The sequence below is a fragment of the Cupressus sempervirens genome, chromosome 10, assembly GCF_028749045.1.
Source record: "Cupressus sempervirens isolate cs-2001-9-10 chromosome 10, ASM2874904v1, whole genome shotgun sequence".
Lineage (NCBI taxonomy): Eukaryota > Viridiplantae > Streptophyta > Pinopsida > Cupressales > Cupressaceae > Cupressus > Cupressus sempervirens.
In genome coordinates this window covers 110,596,544-110,602,175 of record NC_143127.1, presented here as the reverse complement: position 1 = coordinate 110,602,175, position 5,632 = coordinate 110,596,544, and the positions used below count along the sequence as shown (strand labels likewise).

The 5,632-nt window shown below is 33.5% G+C and overlaps 1 pseudogene; it reads left to right on the top strand.

The window, feature by feature from the left end:
* The first annotated feature begins 639 nt into the window (after positions 1–639).
* On the top strand, positions 640–4,302 carry LOC149532839 (uncharacterized; annotated as a pseudogene).
* The last annotated feature ends 1,330 nt before the right edge of the window (positions 4,303–5,632 follow it).

Below are 5,632 nucleotides of genomic sequence, written 5' to 3'. Positions count from 1 at the left end.
CTTAAAAATATAGTTTACAATAAAATATGTAAGGACAGTACCACACTGTTCTCCTTATTTTGTGATTTTTTTGAGTTATTATTGAGTTGGTGATTAACATTTGAACTTTTTAGATTGTTGTGTTTATTTTATTAAATGTTTCTCATCCCTTTATAATCAATTTTACATTAATAGAATATACTCTAAGAATTATTTAATATTTATAATGAAGTTTTATTATTGAACTACATTACTATATATTTCCTTGACTTATCACTTTAAAAATAATAATTAATGCTATATTTATAAAAAAATATATATATAATAATAAATAACAACTGTTGAGAAATACAGTAATACTAGAATTGATATTTTATGATGGTTCTTCTTTATCTTCAAACTTCCCACCTTACTAGTAAACTGCTTCACATGAATATGAATAAATGTTATCTTGATATTTATCAAACCAAACAAAAAAGGCAACATATTCAATCAACCATTGTGTAATAATAACAAACAATATTAATGATATCCTCATATGCTCCGAAGTTTTATATCTTAGCGTGGGAATGCTTTTGCCGCTCATGAACGGCCAAGCGGGACAATCACAAAAGCACTTGTTCATATTTGCCTTTCCATTTAACACTTCTGATTTCATGAATGTCTGCAATCATTGTTAATGTTGAGGATTCGACAATCGATGTTACCAATAATAATAGATTCTATGTCAATGACGAGCAATCAATTGTCGATCATATTAGTGATAATATCCGAAAGTAAACTGCCATTCTCTAGAGATCAAAACCGGCCGTGTCACTATCAGCAGTCGGCTCGTTCAATCTATTCTTGCGATAGCGAGCTTGGTTTTTCGTTTTAAATTGCTGCGAAATGAAACTAAGTTGGCACTGAAATCGGGGAGCTTAGCTAAGATCATTACGAAATGGAATTCAATCTATTGAATTTTGCACTGCTCTATACGATTATTCTATCCATGACTGATTTCTTTGTAGAGGGATCATTTGGTGGCCATTAACTATCAGGAACAATCGGCTGCGTGGTGATTTTCTGGAAAAGTTAAAGAGATCTCGAATAACTACATATGTTTCAACTCTCAGTGAAACTTCGTACGAGGAATATAACTATACCCAAGTTCTGGACCATTTTGAATACACGCCAGAGAGCTATCAAACATTTCCCCAACGTTATTTCATTGACAAATCCAACTGGGGTGGCGCTCAAAACAATTCTCCCATATTTGTCTGGTTGGGTGAAGAACAAGACATTACGAATGACGTCCGTTCTGAATTCATGATAGACCAAGTTGCTGACTTCAAAGCTCTTGTGGTGTACATTGAGGTAATATCACGTTTTTCCATTTATTATTTGTTATATTTCAAGGACACCGTTGAATAAGTCTAGCTCATTATTTTTGGCCTTCTGCTTGGATAAGTACATGTCAAGAACTAATGATTGTAATCTCACATGTGTGCAGCACCGTTATTATGGGACGTCAATGCCATTTGGGACGGAGAAGGCATCGTACGCAAACCCGAGCAAAATGGGTTATTTCACATCCGCTCAGGCCTTGGCCGATTATGCGACCGTCATTGTCCATTTGAAGAAAACATTAAATGCTCAGAATTGTCCAGTTGTCGTTGTTGGTGGATCTTACGGTGGAAGTAAGTAGAAATTTGGGATTGCAAGCTTTGGGTTTAACAATGGAGGAAACTTGGTAGTTAAGCATGCTGGAGTAGTACTGGGATAGATGACCTCCCGGGAAGTCCTGATGCTTCACCCATGTGAACATCACCTAGATCCAATGAGTGCTAAGCATTCCATTTATTCTCATAAGAGATGGATTCATGTTGAATTACTTCTCATGAAACATGGGTCAATGAATTTGACTTAAAATCACACAGTTAAATCTGATAACAATATCACAATTTGATTTGCTGACCAAATTATTTCACATATTTTGTTACTATTTAAGACTTTCTGTCTACGTTAATGGTTCGCATGTAATATTTAAAATAAAAATTCAATATTTGAAATGGTATTGTTGCAGTGCTAGCAGCATGGTTTCGACTCAAGTACCCGCACATTGCAATTGGAGCTGTTGCATAATCAGCGCCTATCCTCTACCTCGACGGCTTCGCTCCACCATATGGCTTTGAGATTGTTGTCACCAAAGATTTCAGAGTACGTCCACTGGTGATTTTTTCACCTTAATCTCACCCTTACTATTATTAAATTTGACATTTTGAGATCATTACGCAGGATGCAAGCGAGATCTGCTCTAGAAGAATTAACGAATCGTGGGGTATGATGGACAAAATAGCGTCTAGCCCCCAAGGCTTGCTAAACCTAAGCAAACTATTTAACACTTGTCAGTAAGTAAAAATTCCATGTGCTATTATCCATAACAGATAAATTTAGTAACAGTTTTTGAATCCCATTGTATTTCATTTGGTCTGTTTGGTTTGTGGAATTTAAAAAACTGGGATTTCTACAAATGTTGGTTTTTGCCAAATCAAGGTTTTGCAAATTTTCATTCTGATTTTTGAGATTTTACTTAAACCGTTTGTTTCACTGGGAAGATGTGTGTAAAGACACATTTTTATTCGTAAGCTTGAAATTGGAAGTCCGAAATGCTAATTCCATTTTGCCAATTTTAAAGCAAACACAAAAATTTCCAAATCCAGATGAACATCAGACAGCAAAAGGAAAATAAATGAAGTTGCAAGTCAGAAAGTTGCAGGCCAAAGCATGTTAGAGATAGATGAATTGCGTTCTTTTGCATTTGGTCAGCTTTACGACTTTACTCATATTTTCCTTGTGGTTTTCTTATGCTCATTTTCATGAGGAATCATAAACTAGATTTGAAAACGCTAATAAACAGATTCTTTTATCTAAGACAATCAAATTAACAAATTTTGGCAGATAATTAACATGAATTGAAGATTTCTCCTCTCTTTCATACAAGATATCAAAGTGTCGTAACTGGGTATTCCTATTTCAGGAATATATCGGATACGGACGCCCTACATGAGCACCTTCTATCAATGTACGAGAACGCAGCACAGTACAATTTCGACAGAGTTAAAGGAGTAAATAGCCCAACTAAACCTTCTAGCCACACTAATATTCTTCATGACCACGATTAACTTAGTTTTACTTATTATGCTACTGTGGGATACATTCAGATCTGCAACGCCATCAATAGCCTTCAAGGAGATGCAGACACTGTTAGCAGAATAGCTGCGGGAGTAAATTACTCAGACGGATCAGATCAATGCTTGGATTTGGGGCCGTTCAATTTTACCAAAGGAGGCTGGGGATGGCAGGTCATTGAGACTTGTTTTATTTCATTAGACCGAAACCAGATTAGGGTTTCCTTCTAACATATTATTTTTTAATGGGGTGCAGCTATGCAGTGATTTAGTGCTTCCATGGGCCAATCCTCCCGGAATAAGTGCTTCCACAATATTTCCATGATACGTCTTTGATATCAAGTCATATGCGAGGGATTGCTACCTCAAATATGGAGTCGTGCCACGCCGACACTGGCTTGCAATTGAATTCGGAGGACACGTAAATGGATTTCAATATTCATTAGAGCCAAACCTACACAACACTTTGGTTTAGGATTCATTTTTATTATGGCATCCTTTGTGAAATGCAGGACATTAAAAGAGTTTTGAAGGACTTTGGAAGCAATATAATTTTCTCCAATGGGTTAAGAGATCCATGGAGCGCTGGAGGGTAAGTAGTTCTTTTTCTTCTCGAAACTCATGACCATTAATCATTTCTCGCCTTTACTTAACCGAGCATCTTGTCGTACGAATTTCAGTGTGCTGGAGAATATTTCAGAAAGCATTGTGGCTCTCCCTGCCGAGGAGGGTAAGTTGGGTCATAATAATTTTTTTTTCTCACAATCAAACAAAGACAATGTTTATCTTACATGAATGGAATGTCACCGGTCACACAGGAACACATTGTCTAGACATTGTTCGAAGTGCCAGTGATGATCCAGACTGGCTGAAAGGGCAACGGAGAACAGAGATAACTATCGTCCAAAAATGGATTGAGGATTATAATAACCAATTTTAATTGGTCATCTCATTCAGCAATTGTCTTCACGATGTAATAAAATCATCCGGACTGATTATGAGATCTTTACTATTGGAAGAAACGGTTCAATGTAATCATCCATTCAAAATTAGTATCCTATTACTTAAGTCGAATGTAGCTATTATTGGATCCTTTCAAATGTTATTGCTATTCGGATGTGCATGTGTAGATGTTGAAAATAATGGAACTTAATTATTATTATTATTTTTTATTAAATAATTATTTACATTATCATATATACAAAATTAATATTAAAATTATTGACAATAAAATAATTATAAACATAAATCATATTTGTAAACATGTATCATAGATATATTGGCATCATCAAACAAAGAAAGTAAATTGTTAATGATTATGATTAAACTGTTATTAATGTTTAAAATAATTTTATAATTTATTAGTAAAATATGCTATAAAATAAAATTTGCACTTCATAAAGTTTTTGTATTATTCATATTCTTTCTATTACAATATTCAACTACAAATCTATTTACTATTACTAGAAAATTATGTATAATAAATAGTTCCATTGAACTTCAAATCTATAGATTTCACCCAATCTATTCATTTTCTCCTCAAATTTTGTATATTTTCTTCTTTCTAACCTATCCCATTTTTATCAATGTCAATGCTATCATTATGTTTTCTTTGTTCAAACTTCACTTGCATATAGCTAGGTGTTGTAGGTAGCTTAATTGAAGATGCCATGTTTAATTGTATGCTTGTGACAAAGGTGGATATCATGTTCTGACAACACTATTTGACTTCATTGGATGTTTAGAATTCACATGAGCCCTTCATGATTAATATAGAGATGAAGAAAAATACTTTACATAGATAATACGTAGAAAATATGGTAAACATATTTGATGAAAAAAGCCAAGGGAAAATAACTTTCAATATTATTTCTCAAGATATTTTGGAATTAAATCAATCTCTCAAATGTACTTTAAAACATGTCTTTGAGTAGTACATGAAACTAATTTACAAAGTCCTAATTGGAGAACACTTACTATATTTCACAACAATAGTTGAATATCCTTAAGCCAAGGAAGAAACCATTTAGAACACTTCTTTCATGTAAAAATTCTTGAAACTCCATACTTCAAAATGGATAAGGATTCTCCTAAGGTATATTTCTAATAAAGTCTCCACCCTAACTTGTCACTAAGTCAATGTTTCCTTCACAAGGTCAAACATACCTCATAGACTACAACCATCAATTAAGCATATTATTTTTACAAGGTTCAAGAAATGTTATAGACACTTAATGTAATGTTCATAGTTTGTATATTATCTAATTTGCATAATGGAACTCCAAAATATATTCTACAAAAAAATAAAATATTATTCGTGATTTTTTTTACCACCTTGTCATATCACCTTTTACATAATATTCCCAACTAGATACAACTTTCAAATTATTCATCACATGTCCTTCTTAGTAATCACACCTTCCATCATGGTCTCAATACAATTATATCTGTATTTATTTGACTAGATATTATGACCATTTATT